The sequence below is a fragment of the Phasianus colchicus genome, chromosome 21, assembly GCF_987193195.1.
Source record: "Phasianus colchicus chromosome 21, bPhaCol1.hap1.1, whole genome shotgun sequence".
NCBI lineage: Eukaryota > Metazoa > Chordata > Aves > Galliformes > Phasianidae > Phasianus > Phasianus colchicus.
The window spans coordinates 285,523-305,044 of record NC_143456.1 but is presented as its reverse complement, the minus strand read 5'-3'; the positions used below and the strand labels follow the sequence as shown (position 1 = coordinate 305,044).

The 19,522-nt window shown below is 44.3% G+C and overlaps 1 long non-coding RNA gene across 1 annotated transcript; it reads left to right on the top strand.

The window, feature by feature from the left end:
* The first annotated feature begins 10,625 nt into the window (after positions 1–10,625).
* Positions 10,626–12,131, top strand: LOC149915287 (uncharacterized). The gene is made up of 3 exons (XR_016459263.1): positions 10,626–10,815; positions 11,524–11,671; positions 11,992–12,131. It is a non-coding gene; the product is annotated as an uncharacterized LOC149915287 (long non-coding RNA).
* Positions 12,132–19,522: the final 7,391 nt, after the last annotated feature.

Here is a 19,522-nt window from a genome sequence, read left to right as displayed (position 1 = left end):
TCTTGTTCTCTCTAACTACCTGAAGGGAGGCTGTAGTGAGCTGGGCTTCGGCCTCTTCCCTCGTGTCACTAGTGCCGAAAAAATGACGTCGTATCCCAGAAATAGCAGTGTTCTCCCAAATGCATGATATTTTTTTCCAGAAAGATCACTTCTCAATGCGAAATATGACAATTTGTTCCAAAAATACAATATTTTCTCCCAGAAACAAGCATTCTCCAAAATAGATGACATTTTCTCCCAGAAATGCCAGCTTTATCAAAGATATATGAGATATATGAACTTTTCTTCCAAATACATGATATTTTCTCCCAGAAATATCAGTTTCCTTCTTCTCCAAAAAATACAACACTCCAATACCAAATATGTCATTTTCAGCCAAAACTATCACATTTTCTGACAGAAAAACCAGCTTTCTTCCAAAAATATGACATTATCTCAACAAAGTACCACCATTCTCCCAAAGAGCTGGCATTTCATCCCACTTTTCTGCCAGAAACACCATGCTCATCCCCTCCAGATGTTGTTTTCACCCCAAACACTAGGATCTTTCCTCTCACTACTCCCTGCTTTTTCAAACATAGATGGTCTTCTCTCCCAGAAATACTAGCATTCTCTCCAAGATGGGTCCTTTAACAACAAAAGATGGTAGAGTCTCCCAGAAATACCACTTTTCTTCAGAAGAACTGACATCTTCTCCAAAACATACTATTTTCAACTGTTCCAGGTGACATTTGCAGCCAAACATAGGATAGATTCTCCCCCAAGTACCACTTTTCTCTCATGTCGATTGCATTTTCTCCCAGAAATACCACTTTCAACTCGAAAGACCACATTTCCGTCCAGAAATACACTATTTTTGCCCAGAAATACCAGCCTTCTCCCAAAAGAGAGGACATTTTAGACCAGAAATACCACTTTTCTATCCTTCCTATCATAGTTTCCTCCAAAAATACATTTCCTTCCAGACATACCAGCATTCCTTCAAATAGAGGACATTTTCCAAAACAGATGACAATTTCTACCAAAAATAGGACATTCTCTCCCAGAAATACCCACTCTTTCCCAAGCAGACGATATTCTTGCCCAGAAATACTAGCTTTCTCTCCAGTCGATGACATTTTCTCTCAGAAATGCCCATTTTTCACCCAAAGGACGGCATTTTCTTCCAAAAAGAAAACATTAGCTCCCAGAAATACCAGCTTTCTCCAATCCAATGACATTATCTCCCAGAAATACTACTTTTTGCCCAAATACATGACATTTTCCACCACAAATATCACCTATCTATCCTAAAGAGGACACTTTCTTCCAGACCTATGCCATTTCCTCCCAGAAATACCACCATTCTCTCAAATAGATGGCATTTCCTCACGCCAGTACTACTTGGCCATCCAAAAGAGGACATTCTTTCCCAAAGGAGGTGACTTTCTCGCTGAAAAACCAGCTTTCTCCCCAAACAGATGACGTTTTCTTCCAGAAATACAGCTTTTCTTAGATATAGTCTTCATGGTTCATCCACAAACTACTACATGACAATACCAAAGAAATTGAAATATTTTCTAACAAAAATCACAGAATCACAGAATTGTAGGGGTTGGAAGGGACCTCCAGAGATCATCGAGTCCATCCCCCCTGCCAAAGCATGATCCCTACACCAGGTCACACAAGTAGGCATCCAGGCCGGTCTTGAATATCTCCAGAGGAGAAGACTCCACAACCTCCCTGGGCAGCCTGTTCCAGTGCTCCATCACTCTCACTGTAAAGAAGTTCTTGCGTACATTTGTGTGGAACTTCCTATGCTCCAGTTTTTGGCCGTTTCCCCTTGTCCTGTCTCCACATACTGCTGAAGAGTCTGGCCTCGCCACTCTGCCCTCCACACCTTAGATATTTATAGACCTGGATCAGGTCTCCTCTCAGTCTTCTCTTCTCAAGGCTAAACAGGCCCAGCTCCCTCAGCCTTACCTCATAGTAGAAACACTCCAGGCCCTTCACCATCTCTGTGGCCTCTGCTGGACTCTTTCCAAGAGATCCCTGTCTTTTTTGTACTGGGGAGCCCAGAACTGGACACAGTACTCCAGATGAGGCCTTACCAGGGCAGAGTAGAGGGGGAGGATCACCTTCCTCGCCCTGCTGGCCACACTCTTTTTAATGCACCCCAGAATGCCATTGGCCTTTTTGGCCACAAGGGCACACTGCTGGCTCATGGCCGACCTGTCATCCACCAGGACACCCAGGTCCCTCTCCGCAGAGCTCCTCTCCAGCAGCTCATCTCCCAACCTGTAGCGGTGCATGCGATTGTTCCTCCCCAGATGCAAGACTCTACACTTGCTTTTGTTAAACCTCATCAGGTTTCTTTCTGCCCAGCTCTCCAGCCTGTCCAGGTCTCGCTGAATGGCAGCACAGCCTTCAGGTCTGTCAGCCAATCCTCCCAACTTCGTATCATCAGCAAACTTGCTGAGGGTGGCCACTATCCCCTCATCAAGGTCATTGATGAAGATGTTGAACAAGACCAGACCCAGCACCGACCCCTGGGGAACACCGCTGGTTACAGGCCTCCAACCAGACTCTGCACCGCCAACAACAACCCTCTGCGCTCTGCCAGTCAGCCATTTCTCAGCCCACCTCACTGTCCACTCATCTATCCCACACTTCCTCAGCTTTGTTATAAGGATGTTGTGGGAGACAGTATCATATGTGATTCTGAGAAATGCCTTGCTGAAATCAAGGTAGACTACATCCACAGCTCTCCCCCCATCCACCCATCCAGTGACAACATCATAGAAGGCTACCAGGTTGGTCAAGCATGACCTCCCTCTGGTGAACCCATGCTGACTACTCCTGATAACCTCCTTTTCTTCCAGTTGTCTGGAGATGGCATCCAGCACAAGCTGCTCCATCACCTTTCCAGGGACAGAGGTGAGGCTGACTGGCCTATAATTGCCTGGATCTTCTTTCTTGCCCTTTTTGAAGACCGGAGTGACATTGGTTATCCTCCAGTCCTCAGGCACCTTCCCCGTTCTCCAAGACCTCTCAAAGATGACAGAGAGAGGTTCAGCAATCACCTCTGCCAGCTCCCTCAGCACCCGTGAATGCATCCCATCGGGTCCCATGGATTTGTGAACATTGGTGTTGCCCAGGCGCTCTCGAACCACCTCTTCCCTGTCTAAAGGGAAGTCTTCCATTACCCAGACCCTTTCACGAACCTCCAGGGTCTCGGATTCCCGAGGGGGAGCTTTTTCACTGAAGACAGAAGCAAAGAAGGCATTCAGTATCTCTGCCTTCTCAGCATCCCCCGTTACCGGAACACCCCCTTCACTAATCAGGGGAGCCACATTCTCCCTAGTCTTCCTTTTACTGTTAACATATTTTAAAAAGCCTTTTTTATTATCCTTTATCACCTTTGCCAGGTTCAATTCCAGGCGGGCTTTAGCCTTCCTCGTCGCATCCCTGCAGGCCCTGACAACATTTCTATATTCTTCCCAGGCGGTCAGACCCTTTTTTCACATTTCGTGGGCCTTCTTCTTTCCTTTGAGTTTGCGCACGAGCTCCTTGCTCATCCACACAGGTCTCCTGCCACCCTTTCCCAATTTCTTCCTCACAGGGACACACCGATCCTGAGCTGGGAAGAAGAGCTGTTTAAATGCCAACCAGCTCTCACAGGCCCCCTTACCTTCTAACACCCTAGCCCGCGGGATAGCTCCAAGTAGGTCCCAGAAGAGATCAAAGTTGGCTCTCCTAAAGTAGCAACAGGGTAGCAATCCTACTTTTTGCTTTAGTTCTTCCACTCAGGATCTTGAACTCCACCATCTCGTGGTCACTACAACCCAAGCTACCCCCAACCTTTACTTCCCTGACAGGCCCTTCTCTATTAGTGAGAACCAGCAACACCCCTCCCCTCGTCGGTTCCTCAACCATCTGCATCAGAAATTTGTCCTCAACACATTGCAGGAACCGTCTGGACCGCACGAGCCTGGCCACATTGCTTATCCAGCAAATATCTGGATAATTGAAGTCCCCCATAAGCACCAGTGCCTGGGATCGTGACGCTGCTTCCATTTGCTTATGGAAGGCCTCATCAATCTCCTCCTCCTGATCAGGGGGTCTGTAGTACACTCCCACAACAGTGTCAGCCATACCAGCCTGCCCCTTGATTCTCACCCACAAGCTCTCCACTGCTACACCACACTCCCCCAGGTGGAGTTCAATACATTCTAGTTGCTCTCTCACGTAAAGAGCAACTCCACCACCCCGCCTCACCGGCCGATCTTTCCTAAAAAGAACATAGCCCTCCATGACAACACTCCAGTCATGCGAGCTCACCATGTGAGGGGATTAGTACAGGGATTAATAGAAACTGCGCTGCTGAAGCAAACAGTAGTGGAACAACCACCGTACTCGGATAAAATGATTATATTAGACGAAATGGAAAATGAAGAAAGTCTTCAGAATCGTACCTTAAAAAGGGGGAATTGCAGAAATTAACACTATGAAAGAAAAAGAGGGGGGAATTGTGGGAATGGAACGTTGTTTCTGCATTTGATATTAAAAAGTAGCAATTGGTTTGAAGATTAAATTCAGTAGAAAAAAAAAGATTGGAGGTAATTGGCAAGCAAGACCAATTGACTGAAAATTATAAGTCTGGCTATAACACAAACTGGGAAGAGCAATGTTGTACCCCCAGAAGTTATGTAAATCCCAAATCAGGTATATACAGGATTGCAGGCATCAGGAATGCCTGGCAGAGCAAAAAAAAAAAAAAAAGGGAAAAGGGTCCCAAATTCGTGCCTAGAGATAGCCTCTTGGGAAAGAAGCTCCAGAATTGGAAAATAATCCCCAGACCGGGGAAAAGAACAGGGAAAAGATGTTTAAATACTGTATACAGACATAGCCTCAAGAGCCACTACAGGGAAAATTTTGACCAAAATAGTGGTCTGACAAAGATTGGGCCTGTCAGACTTTGTATTTATACATAAACAGTAGGACTCCTTTTTCTGAAACAGAATTGGCTTATGTTGCTGAATGGGTGCAAGTAAAAAAAAAAAAAAAAAAAATCTTCCTCACAAGGAGGAGTCGAACTTCAAAAGAAAAAGGAAAGAGAAGCAGAAAGATCATAAATGGGATCCCTTAGATAACTTCCCCCCCTTCAATTTCTAAAGCAATGCAAGCAACAGAGAGGATGAACTCTCGATTACTGAGGGAGTTGGAGTAATGTGAATGGGACCTGGAGAGTTTTCCTTTCTCTAACACTAACCCTACTACTACTTCACTTTATCCTTTAGGGCAGTCTCCTTAGGTCAAAGGAAAATAGCGTATGCTAATGCTTGCTATTTTTAATAGAAGAAAAGTCAGGAATTTCAAGAATTTCTTAATTGAGGATCCTATAAGTGTCGCAGAACAATTAGATCAATTTCTAGGGCCTAATTTCTACTTATGGATGGAAATGATGTTTATCATTGATATGTTGTTTATTGGAGAAGGAGGTGGGCAGCTATGCAAGTGTGGGAAATGAATACAGAGGGAAGGTTGGGCCCCGGAGGGAGGCAGAGAGAGGAAGGATCCTGAGGATAAACTGTACTGATTATTGTCACTGTCTTTGTGGTTGTTAAATGTGTATGTCGTGAAAGTGTTATGTTATGTTATGTTATGTTATGTTATGTTATGTTATGTTATGTTATGTTATGTTATGTTATGTTATGTTATGTTATGCCACGTATGAGGTTGTTATGGAACAGAGGGTGTCTAAAGTGATACCGAGAAGACCCCCTGGGTTGTATTTAGGCTCACTGGAGAAATATTGCTGGTGAGCCAGGGGGAAATATTGAATTAAAAAAAAAAACAAAACAGAAACAACAACAAAAAACAGGAACATAAATGAGTAATGGGACCAGTTTTTACAATTGAGTACTATAATCATGGGACCAAGTGCTGGGTGTTTGTGGAAGTTGAAGAACCGTATTGTTTGATTTGTGCATTTTGAAGGCAGTGGGAGAAACTGTCTCGATGCTGTATGGAAGTGCATTTGTTAATGGTACATGGAAATGTAATTGAGGGTACAAATAGTGGAATTGTAAAAACTAAAAAACAAACAAATTGGCAACAAGGTTAAGGAAAACAGTGAGTTTGAGATATTAGAGTTTGGGCCTGCACGAGGGCACATCCCCTGCACTAACCCCCCCACCGCAGTTTGTAAGAACAACTCGGAGTGAGAGAGAGAACTGGGGGCGAGAGCTTCCCGCTGTAACTGTGCAGGGTGTGTGACTTGTGAATGGGGATGGGATGGGACAGTGAGAGTGAGAATAGCCGTCATCTTCAGAGATCTGGGGAAACCCGATGTCCCAGTGTAAGCACCAGAATCCTGGGGAGGGAAGGGGGTGAAACAGAAATTACTAACATCGTACTTCAGTAATGATGAAAGTCTGGAAAGTGAAAAGGGTTTGGAAAACACAGGCTGAGGAAGTCAAAGTTGAGCAAGGTGTAACAGGGATGTCCTTACCAAGAAGAAGAGGTAACGGGGAGCCTGGAAGGGCTCAGGGCGAGTTCCACCCCCACTGGACCGAAAGCAGCTGGGGAAGCAGGGTAAAGAGTTTATTTTCTGATACGGGTGCCTCTTACTCTGTGCTACATCAAGAATTATTACCCATAGATGATTTTTGTAATAGTTGTAGGAGCTACTGGCAAGAGAAGTTTCCTTTTTGGGGGACCAACTAAATACAGGCAAGGAGAACAAGTAGGAATACATAAATTCTTGTACATGCCAGGTTCTCCAAAACCATTACTTGGGCATGATGTATTAGAGCAGTTGAATGTAGAGATTAAATTCAGTAGGAAAAAAAAGATTGGAGGTAATTGGCAAGCAAGGCCAATTGACTGAAAATTATAAGTCTGGCTATAACACAAACTGGGAAAAGCAATGTTGCACCCCCAGAAGTTATGTAAATCCCAAATCAGGTATATACAGGATTGCAGGCATCAGGAATGCCTGGCAGAGCAAAAAAAAAAAAAAGGTAACTCAATAAAAGTTAAGTTATAGACAGGAGTCAGCCCAGCCAGGGTAAAGCAATGCCCTTTTAGGATACGAGATTGTAGGAGGGAGGATAAAAGAAATAATAAATAACTTTTTGGATTGGCAAGAGCTATAGTTTGGTAAAAGATTTGAGAGCAATTAATAGAATCGTAGAATCATAGAATCATAGAATCACAAGGTTGGAAACGACCTATAAGATCATCTAGTCCAACCATCTTCATACTACCACTGCTACCTCAAGCTACTAAACCAGATCTCGCAGCTCCTTGTCCAGACGCCTCTTGAACACTGCCAGAGATGGTGACTCCACCACCTCCCTTGGCAGGCCATTCCAGTGCCTGACCACTCTCTGAGAGAAGAAGTTCTTTCTTAAGTCTAACCTAAACCTCTTCTGGTACAACTTGCAGCCATTTCCCTGGGTCCTGTTCGTTGCCTGGGAGAAGAGGCCAAACCCCTCTTCACCACAACCTCCCTTCAGGAAGTTGTAGAGTGCAATGAGCTCTCCCCTGAGCCTCCTCTTCTCCAGACTGAACAATCCCAGCTCCCTCAGCCGCTCCTCATAGGACTTGTGCTCCAGACCCCTCACCAGTTTCGTTGCCCTTCTCTGGACACGCTGCAGGGCCTCAATGTCTTTTTTGTAGTGAGGGGCCCAAAACTGAACACAGCACTCGAGGTGCAGCCTCACCAGTGCTGAGTACAGGGGATGATCACCTCCCTGCTCCTGCTGGCCACACTATTTTTAATGCAGGCCAGGACGGCACCGGCCCTTTTGGCCACCTGGGTACACTGTTGACTCATGTTCAGCCGAGCATCAACCAACACCCCCAGGTCCCTTTCATCTTCACAATCATCCAGCCACTCGTCCCCAAGCCCGTAGCGCTGCATGGGGTTGTGGCCAAAGTGCAGGACCCAGCACTTGGCCTTGTTGAACTTCATTCCATTCACCTCAGCCCAGCGGTCCAGCTTATCTAAGTCCCTCTGAAGGGCCTCCCTACCCTCAGGCAGATCCACACCACCTCCCAACTTGGTGTCATCTGCAAACTTACTGAGGGTACACTCAATCCCCTCGTCTAGGTCATCAATAAAGATATGAAACAAGATAGGCCCCAGCACCGACCCCTGGGGACGCCACTTGAAACAGGTCGCCAACTGGACTTCTCTCCATTAACCACCACCCGTTGGCACAGCCCTCTAGACAGTTTCTTACTCAAAGGAGTGTGTACCTGTCCAGGCCACGGGCAGCCAGTTTCCCCAGAAGCCTGTGAGAGACCATGTCAAAGGCTTTGCTGAAGTCCATGTAGACTACATCAACAGCCTTTCCCTCATCTACCAGTCTGGTCACCCAGTCGTAGAAGGAGATGAGGTTGGTCAAGCACGACCTGCCTTTCATGAACCCGTGCTGGCTGGGCCTGATCCCCTGGACACCACGCAGATGCCGTATGATCTCACCCAAGATGATTTGCTCCATTACTTTCCCCGGTACCGAGGTCAGGCTGACAGGCCTGTAGTTCCCCGGATCCTCCTTACAGCCCTTCTTGAAGATGGGAGTCACATCAGCAATCCTCCAATCCTCTGGGACCTCTCCAGTTAACCAGGAGCACTGACAGATGGCCGAGAGTGGCTCAGCAGTCAGCTCCGTCTGCTCCCTCAGCACCCAAGGGTGCAGCCATCCGGTCCCATGGACTTGTGACAGTCCAGATGGAGGAGGAGTTCTCTGACTGTCTCCACCTGAATCGCTGGGGGTGTTTTCTGAGTAGCATCCCAGACTTCCAGATCAGGGTGTAAAATGCCCAAAGGGTAACTGGTCTGGCTATTAAAGGCAGATGTAAAGGAGGCATTGAGGTCCTCAGCCTTCTCCTTGTCCTCAGTGGCCACATTCCCTTCTGCATCAAGTAAAGGATGAGAATTATCCTTGGTTCTTCTTTTGCCATTGATATAACTTATAAAAGGATTTTTTATTGTCTTTTACTGAAGTGGCCAATCTGAGTTCAAGTTGGGCTTTTGCCTTCCTAACTTCCTCCCTGCATACCTTAGCTACTTCCTTGTAATCTCCCCAACTAGCCTGTTCCTTCTTCCAGAGGACGTAGACTTTCTTTTTCTCCCTGAGTCTCAACAGTAGTTCCCAGCTCATCCACACCGGTCTTCTACCCCTGCGGCTCGCCTTACGGCACTCAGGGACAGCCTGTTCTTGTGTCTTTAAGATTTCCGTCTTGAGGAGCGTCCAGGCTTCCTGGACCCCTTTACCCTTAAGAAGCGACTCCCAAGGGACCCGTGCTACAAGCGCCCTGAACAGATCAAAGTCCACCCTCTGGAAGTTCAAGAAAGTAGTTTTGCTGGTCGCTCTTTTGATACCTGCAAGAATAGAGAGTTGTACAGTTCCATGGTTGCTCTGCTCAAGACGGTCCCCAGCCTTCACTTCTCCCACCAGTCTTTCTCTGTTAGTGAAGATCAGGTCTGGCAGGGCACCACCCCTGGTAGGCTCTCCTACCAGTTGCATAAGGAAGCTATCTTCCACATAGTCTAGAAACCTTCCGGACTGCTTCCTCTATGCTGTATTATACTTCCAACATGTATCATGGAAGTTGAAGTCTCCCATGAGAACAAGTGCTGGCGATCGCATGACTTCCGCGAGCTGCTCATAGAACGCTTCGTCCAACTCTTCATCCTGGTTAGGCAGTCTATAGCAGACCCCACCAAGATGTCGCCACTACAGGCCTTCCCCCTGATCCTTACCCATAGACACTCAACTCCGTTGTTACTAACCCCAAGCTCTTCAACATCAAAACAGTCTTTGATATAAAGGGCCACACCACCACCCTTCTTTCCTTGTTTATCCCTTTTGAAGAGCTTGTAACCATCCATCACAGCACTCCAGTCATGGGAGTGGTCCCACCATGTTTCAGTAATAGCAACAAGGTCATAATTAGCCTGACTCACAATCGCTTCCAACTCTTCACCCCTGTTAGAGCCTATTGCAGCTGTTCTGCCTAGTTCTGTTTCTGCTCTTGCCCTGAGCTTCCCTCACCACCACAGCTGGTTGCTCTTCTGTCTCTTGATCTCTCCTTACTTACTGCTGCTTTGCACTGCTAGGCTGGAACTCCCCAGATGCATTTTGTCTTTGCATTTGTTGCAGGATCAAGCTCTGTAATGTCAGCAGTTTTGTCTCTGAGAATTACCTTGTGTTTGTTGGAATGTTCACCAGATGACTGTGGTTTAGGATGTTTGCAAAATACAGTTTTAGAAATCCCTAGTGTGTATTTCTAGAATGAATACTTTAATGTACTGTTTGACATCCTTTTGTCATCAGGGTTGGTCAGTGCAAGCAAGTTCTGCAGGAAGTCTCTGGAAGGGTCACTTGCTGGTGATTCACTTGGGAACAACCAAGCTAGAACTCCATTAGAGGATGCTTTACAGCTTGACTAGAGGCCATCCTAGGGGGAACATCTGAAAAACTTATAAATACCCTAGATTCATAGTTAAGAAACTTGACTGAACCATATAAGTTTCTGTGTATTTCTTATGTGTTGGAATGAAAAATGTTGACACGGGCCAAAGACCTGGTGGAAGATGTAGGCAGTGCGTAAAGGTCCATTTGAAAAACCGTTATGATAAAACTGATCAAACTCTGAAATGTTTATATGCTCTTTTTTCCTTTCCTCAGAAGTGTTACCACTTCATATTCCAGCGCTATCGCCTGCAGCAGTACACGGTCTCCTCCAACTGGTTGGCACTGAGCACTGTCTTTCTCTTTGGCCTTTTGTCACTGTCACGCTCTGTTGCCTGATTCAGAGGTTAGTATTTTACCATTGTTCTGGGCTTTCCTGGGTATTGGTGTTGGCAAGTCACAAGGCCAGCCAAAGTCATGCTGGTCTAACTAGGTGAGCACAGTACGGATAAGGAAATCTGAAAGCTTGGATCATATTCCAGGGAGAGGAGTGGTGTCCTCATGTGTGTACATACACACACATGGTGTGTATTATATGTGTGTCACTAGAATTGTATCAGTTAAAAATTTTCTGACCTTCACCTTCAGCCAGTACAACTATAATGATGTACACTGTGCACCCAGACTGGTATTTAGATAGGGACTTGAAACTTGCAGACATACAATCTGACTTGAAATAACATTTTCCAATGAAAAACTTGTCATTAAGTTCATTTATCCTTAATGGAAATGCATTAAAGACCATACCCAAGTGCTTTCCTGAATCACAGCTGTGTAGTGTGTTTCCACCTCATTGAAGTTAGGCAGCATCAGTACTTTTTGCTGGCCACTGACTGTCAGAACAGGAGAATGCGAGGAAACTTTTATAGAACAAGCACCCCTTATAGGATAGGGAACATTGGATTCCAGTTACTTCTTAGTACAGACAAATTATTAATTCAGTAAGTAACCAGTTTAAAAATATTACTGAATGTTTACTTGTAGCGTTTTAAAAGAAGTCATGCAGATATTGTCTATTTCTTTAGCTTTATTTACAAAGTTCTGTCTCCCATAGGCTACCGTGGGCCTCTGGACCTGTACCCAGAATTTCACAGGATTGCTACGGACCCAAGTATTCACACTGTGCCGGAGGGGAGGCCAGTTAACGTCTGTGTAGGGAAGGAATGGCACAGATTCCCAAGTAGCTTTCTTCTGCCAGACAAGTGAGTTGTGTAACGTGAAAGTTATGATTTGGTGTTGGTCCATAAGGAGGGTCATTTCACACAAGAAATATTCTGGGAGTAACCTTCAAATCTTGTATCTCTGTTGACAACAGCATGTCCAAATCAAAGGATTCAGAAGTTTGGTGTCAACCGGCTGCTGGTCACAACTTAGTGACAGTTTTGTAATGTGATTGCTCATCTAGAAGAGCTGTCTGTCCTTGGGAATGAAATTCCCTTTGTTATGCTTCTGTTTGATCCTGTACAAAATGTGACTGCCTCCTGCAGTTTCCTGCTGGGATTTCTGACACTGTTCTCTGCAGTTGGCAGCTCCAGTTCATCCTGTCAGAATTCAGGGGCCAGTTACCCAAACCATTTGCCAAGGGACCAATGGCCACGCGGATCATTCCCACAGACATGAACGACCAAAACAAGGAAGAGCCATCTCGATATGTGAGAATTACATTCTTGTTTTACGTTCCTCACCTTACTGTGCCATTCATATTAATGCAGTGCCTAGAATGTGGTTGGGTTTCCCCATTTTGTGTTCTGTGGACAGTACAGTTAGAAACCAAAAATGGGCTCTCTGCAGGACTTGGATATTTCCTGACTGATGTGAGTCTGGTTTCTGTTTGGACTTCTTCTTATTTTCCATTTAAAGAGGTTGGAAAAAATTAAAAAGGAAAAGGTAATTCCTAGTTATTGCAGTTTTGAGTTTGCTACAATGTTACTGTGATCACAGGAAAGTGAAGTGATGTAGTTTGAAATTCCCAACAGAAGATATTTGTCACTGAACAGAGATGGGAATTTTCTTTTGTACTTTCTTTTAAAATATGAATATATTTGGCATATTTGCAACAGAGGAAGAGGATCTTAATTTGAGAATCAGTGAAACAATTGTGTCAGTGATTTCTGCGGGAAGCTGTTAATGTACACTGGTATTACTGACTTGTTTTCGTATTGCCCAAACAAAAATAGTTCATGTTTACAAATATTTTTAAATTTTTGTTTGCTAATTTCTTTAAAATTATTTAGCAGATTAAATCTTAGAAGTGTACTGAATATTCTTTGTGATACAGATATTTAGTCATCTTTGCTTTGCTTTCCTCAAGAGTGAATGAGGAGGACTGCCCCTATATACCTTTTCTTCATCCCCTCTCAGTACCTCAGAAGATGGATTTGATATTTGGAGAGGGAAGTGATTGCCCCCTTCTACTCAAATCTTGTGAGACCCCATCTGCAGTACTGCATCCGGGCCTGGGGCCCCCAGCACAAGAGAGATGTGAAACTCTTTGAACAGGTCCACAGGAGGGCCACTAAGATGATCAGAGGGCTGGAGCACCTCTCCTGTGAGGAATGGTTGAGGGAACTGGGCTTGTTTAGCTTGGAGAAGAGAAGGCTCTGGGGAGACCTCATTGTGGCCTTCCAATATTTGTAGGGAGCGTATAAACAGGAGGGGGAGTGGCTGTTCATGAGGGTGGATAGTGGTAGGACAAGAGGGAATCGTTTTAAAATGAGACAGGGGAGGTTTAGATTGGATATTAGGAGGAAGTTTTTCACACAGAGGGTGGTGAGGCACTGGAACAGGTTGCCCAAGGAGGCTGTGGATGCCCCATCCCTGCAGGCATCCAAGGCCAGGCTGGATGTGGCTCTGGGCAGCCTGGTCTGCTGGTTGGCGACCTGCACACAGCAGGGGGTTGGAACTGGATGAGCACTGTGCTCCTTTGCAACCCAGGCCATTCCGTGATTCTGTGATATTCTGTCAGTACATTAGGAGCACTCCTGTAATGGATCAGGTCTCTCCTTTACATGAGCAATGTATCCTTGTTGAGGATAGTGGACATGCACTTCTTTTTGTGGCTCATTACTCTGGCCAGTTAAGCATTTCATGAGCACTTGTGATCCCCTCAGAGGAGTGAATGGAAGGCAGCACTGTAACACAGGATTTCTACACATGTGGGTAGAAATCTGCTGAGTGAAAGCTCTTTTATTTTGGGATTTGTTAGATAGGTACTGGAAATGGAAGGAAGCAAATTCCCACCTGAGAAAAGTTCTCTGCTATGCTGCATTTAATTTAGGAAATCTTCAACTGTGACATATTTATAGTGCAGACAGCTGGCTGGCACATACCCTGTTACTAATGGAATGAGAGATGCTTTTGTTTCGTGGTTGTTTCATAATATCATCCTTTACTATTTCTCAAGAAAGCAAAAGGGCCCGGAACATGTTTAGAAATTAGCTACTTCATGTGAATTTTAAACAGGGTTTTAAAACTTTTGCTTCTGAGCCGTTAATACCAGGAGAAACAGGATTTTTCCTCAAGGACTGTAGGCATACCAAGATTTAGAAACAAAACAAAACAAAAAAGTCAATAGGAACTTGAAGGCAAAGGACCATCCTAGCAGATAGATCTAGATAGCATGTGTCTGCTGGCCCTTTAAAACGGAGGAAAACAAAAAAACCACAACAGTTCAGAAGAATGGCCTGAGTAATGGGCAGCTTAAAGCCAATTAATGTCTGCAGGAGTGAGACTGATTTCAGTGTTTCATCTGTGAGCATCTATTACTGCTCTGCTTGAAAATTGAAGAGTAAAATCTTCAGTCTTCTCCCCTGTTGTTTGGAATGTAACCGAACCTAGCTCTCCATCACTTAGTTCCATCAAATAAAAAGACTGGGAGGAGAAAAAGGAAAGAAGAACACAACAAAGTAGGATGTAATTAGAAGTTTGTTTCTCATTCAGTTCACTAAGACTGATTTTCTGCAGAGAAACACTTCAGGATCTGTACACCACTAAAATCTAGTGTAAATCCTCAAATAAATGCATAGTTGTGCTGGTCCTCTGACCAGGATGAATGTTGTTATTGCTTCAGTGTGACTTGTAAGAGAACACTGTGTTCTACATGAAATGGAAGAAGTTTGGTAGAAATGGAAGTCTCTCTATGTGGCAGATAATTCATAAACATTGGAGGTGCAGCATTTGGAGTAAAAGAAGTGAGATCTGCCTTAGTGCTCAAAGCAGTTACTTTTGTTTCTCCAAGAGATTCTATGTAACTTATATGAAATATATATATATACATATTTATATATTGGTTAGTGGTTTGGGTGTCCTCTCCCAGGGCCTGGAATGTTCTTCTGATGCAGTGCAAGAAATGGATTCAACATTCTCATTAGCTGAGTTTCCCATGTTGTCGTTTCATTTACTGTTCAGTTGTGATGCCATAGAGCCATCTGGTGGCAAAAAAAATCTAGTTATATTTTGGGCAGTCAGAAAATCAGTCTTTCTTCTCTCCCTTGCATTTCACAAGGATGAAACATCAATGTGGCTAATGAGGCTGTTAGTGTGCAGCCTCATTATTGTTTACTGACTAGGAATTATAAACTATCTTCTGTTCCACTTAACCTGAGTAAAGATTCTGATTGGGTCATTTTCTGTATCTAAATGTATGTATTCTAGTTCTGTGATGTTTCCCAGATCAAAATATCCTGATCAGTGGAGGATGCAGCCTATGGTTACCAGGTTGTTCTGTATTCCACTGGTGTCTTTTTTTCAGAAATTTCAAAACACCACTATGTTTTAATGTACAATGCTCAGTGACATACAGTGGCAGAATGGGAACTGTTAGACCCTTTGTTATATGAGAGCACTGACATGTTGCAAGGATGGGGGTAACAGGCCAGGAAAACCAGAAGAAGCATCCAGGAATTCTAGGCATCCTCAGCTGACAGAAAGAAACACTAAAGATGGGACATCCAGGATGGGCAGATCTGGGGGGGCATGACTGCCTCTGAGGTCACTACTGTGAACTTTTGCCAGAAAGGTCAGTCTGTGTGCCAAATGTGAGAATGAGTGACTCATGGTTTGCAAAACCTAGTGCCAGCACAATCTGCAAGTACAGAGGCAATAAGTGCTAGGAGTTGCTTTGCTCCAGTGGCTGAGTCATGATGCCACCAGAAGCTCAGCCTTGCTGCTGTACCTGTGAGAGGTTCCATTCAGTGGTGCATTGCAATTGCACAGCCACCCTGATGCAATGTAAACATGGCCTCAGGCTCTAGAGTTCTCAATTCATTTTTGAAAATGATTTACGGTGTCACTTAGAGACAGTTAGATGTTCAAGAGGAGAATATGAGCCTTTACTCATATGTACCTGTCTTATTCTCTAGATCTTTTGTGCTTATTGCAGTAGTTTCTGTACAGTGCAGCCTTGTGTTGAGCTGCCTTGTACAAAACTTATCCTACATCTCATGCTTATTGTTAAAAGGGAGTTTGTCCTGATAGGAGCTCAAATCTCTATATCTGATAGTTGATATTTGTCTCAGCAGCTTGCATGTATTTCTGCAGGGGAACCTGGAAGGAGTGAGGAAAACAGGGGCAGGAGGAGGGAGCTGTTGCCTAAAAAGGACAGTGCTGTGTATGAATAAACAATATTCCCTGCTCATACCCAAGAGCACTCTTCCCCCACTGGAAGAAAACAGATTGCACAATGCGAGGACACTGAGGACACTGCCCACAGCTCACTTAATGGGGAGATCACACACACATAAATCACTTATGACATTGCTACCTTGAATACATTTTCATAATTTAACCAAGTATTCCCAAACATTTTGGTCTGGCTAAAGCAGTTAATTGCGTTAAAGGCAGCTGACAAAAGCATGACTGCGCTGATAGCAAGTGCATGTGGTCTGAGAGGTGCAATGTGATGTCCATCTACTGCAAGAGAGATGGTGAGGGTCACCAGTGCTACAGACTAGGTTATTCCTGCACAAACCCAGCATGATTTGCACTAGATAACATGCTTGCTGTTTTGCGATTGCTTGCTTTCCATGACTTGGTCAGTACGGTGGGACTTGCAGAGTTAACTAGTTATGGAGTTTGTGTAATCATTTATTGGGTTTGTTTTCCTTGTTTGTGGTGTAAAACAAGTAGGAATGAGTAAAAACTGAGACAAAAAAATAAAATAAAATTCAGTTTAGACACCAGGAAACCTTTCCAGCAATAAAGATAATGTCTTTTGTCTGGGGAGCCCATTGAGTCAGCATTATGAGAAGTCTTTAAGAGTTTGTTAGACAGCCTCAAGTCAAACACCAGCAGAATTGCTTCTACTGCCTCAAATTCTCCCTCTGTGACTTGGTGGTTCCTCATGTATCTAGCAGTGGTACTTCCTCATACAGACAGCCCAGGCTTCTCCTCCTGTGGTAGCAGTAGTGAGAGCTTTTATTCCTCAATAAAAGTTTTACTTGAAGACACTAAGAATCTTTTACTGTAAAGTATTTCTCATGTTGCTAAAAATTTAAACCCTTTCTTATAGGTGTGTAACAGCTTGTATGAGTAACAATTCCTGTATGAATGCATGCAATCAGGAGAAAATAAACAGCAAGAGTCTTTCTTTTTACAAATCAACATTTCCAAATGCTACTGTCTAGTGGACTTGGAATCAGCAGCTGAAACCCCAAGAGAGCCAACATACTCCTCCAACAAAGAGGAGTGAGTTACCATTGCCTACAAGCCATTCCTAGATGCTTCCAGGTACGTTTTATTGTTTGAAATTAGTGAGAGATTGACAGATCTGTGAACTGATTTTGTGCAATAATCTGCTTACAACGGCTGTATACAGGAAAGAAAGATACATTGGCAAATGCCAGCTTGAAATCCAGTTTCCTGTAAAGGCAGCTTGCTGGCTACAGTAGAACCTTTGTCAAACTTGTATGTGCAGTGTTAATTACCTAGGTTGCTTTAGAGGGTGAAGCAAGCCAGGAAGAGGGGGGGAATAAGGATTATTTTTAAAAGGAGTCCTTCCTTTGTGCTTCTTGCTGATGTAATGTTTCTTCTTTTCCTTTCTAAAAAAGTAAGATGTACATCATCTTTTCCCAGCAGACTTTTGAATCTGCAGTCTTGTTTCAGCCAAATTCGATAGATAGATGTAAATCAGTCTCAGAGTGAACTCCTAGATGTTTTATGAAAGCTGGCAGATGAAGAGAGGAGGCAGCCACAGTGAGTGCAAGTGACCAAGATGACACCTTTATTAGACATTGGAGAGCTGCTGTAGCAGACCCCTGTCAGAATCAGCTCTTTGTTAGTCCTGCTGCTCACTGAATAACTTTGTGTATTTGATGAGGAATTATTTTGAGAAGCAGGGGCTGAAATTGCTATCCTCCAGGCTAACTGTGGAATCCAGTTTGTCAGACTGGGAGTATTTCTAATACATTCCTACAAAGACAGAAACTCTCAGCTCTTTGGGGATGGGTTTTTAGCCATTTAAAGCTTTGGCCATGCAGCTATCATATCAGGGCAGCACAGGGCTCAATGCCCTCTGGTATTCTATATGAGACATTATTACTTCCTCTTAATAGATCCCTCCAGGGAGTAGGGCTGGTGAAAGCAGTTAGACAGTGAGAAATAGTGATGATATGCTTTTTCCAGGGGTTACTCTCATGTTCCTGGCTTGCTGACATGAATGAGTTTCCTTGGCATGGCTTTTTGTTTTTGACCTGCTGCTATGTTAGAGCAGGACTTCAGGAAAGAAGAATGAGGTGCCAATGACTGTCACTATTGAGGCAACAGAAGCATCTGCACAAGAGTATTGCAGAGGACTCCTTTTGCAGCGCTTCACCCCCAAATGTCTGAAGCTCTGTGCATTTCTGCTTTAAAGACACATTCAGATGCTTTTGCATTGCTGCCTAGGATCAGTGCAAGGAGTTACATTGGAGAGAAGTACATAGCTTGGTACTGAAGCAAGTCTTTGTCATTATTCCCTGCTGTAATGCTATTTCCATGAGTTGTTCTACGAAATTTTTCTTCCTTTCTTTCTCTCTCTCTCTTTTTTTTTTTTTTTAAATTCCTCTTCTTATCAGGGAAAATGTATAAAATTAAATAATTGCCCTATTTACAGCCAAACACCAGCACACTGCCAAGCATAAATGTCTGGCTGACTGCTCAGGATTGTGGCTGAATCCACAAGTAGAGGGAGTGTTCAGCTTGGCACTTCTGGGGGAAATACTGAGTGCTTCTTGATAGTAACTTATTTTTAAGCAAAGCAGCAGAAACTTGTATGATCATTTTGATTTAAGTAACAGTTTGGGTTCTTGTAGCAAAAGTAGAATCTCATTGTGGGGCAGCAGCTTGCTGCAAGGAGTCTTAGATGCTCAAACTGCAGAGCATTCTGACTGAGGAAGCAATGAGATGAAAGGGCAGAAAGCACACTAGGTGTTGGAAATTGATGTGCTGGAAGGATCCCAGAGCCAATGGGTCTGTGGGGAGAGGTCTACCCCAAGTGTGACGTGAAGGTTTGAGGGAAGGGTCAGTGGAAATGCATCAGGAGCTTCGTGCAATGAACCAGGCTGTGTGTGTCTCTGAATGTGTACCTCCCCCTGCCAGCTTAGTGGAATGATACAATTCTTAAAGCTGGCACCTGCTTCCCTGCAGTGAGTGGGAAGTGCCCCTTACTATCTAGGAAGTAAGTGTAAAAGCACTGTGAAAATGCAGCTTTTTTGATGAAAGGGAGGAAGGAATAGAAGAGTGTTACTTCAAACTGAGCTGCGAGGGAAGCAGCCGGTGGAGATTTCAGGTCTGCAGCTCAGTGGCTGCAGAGCAAGAAACATTTAGAAATAAAACACAAATCCCTGCAGATCTTGTTCTCTGAAAATAAATGTGCCCCTGCTGAACTGGAGGCTTCTGGAACCCACTGTCTCACGTTGATGTCAGCAAGTGTAAATCTCAGCTGGCTCTGATAAATGATGCTGTTAACTGAATTAGAGAGCACTCCAAGCTGCAATTACGCTCCTCGGGAAACTGCTTTGTCCAGGTCCATTTAATTCTATATTGTCTGAGCACTCCAGTCCTGCCACAGGAAAGGG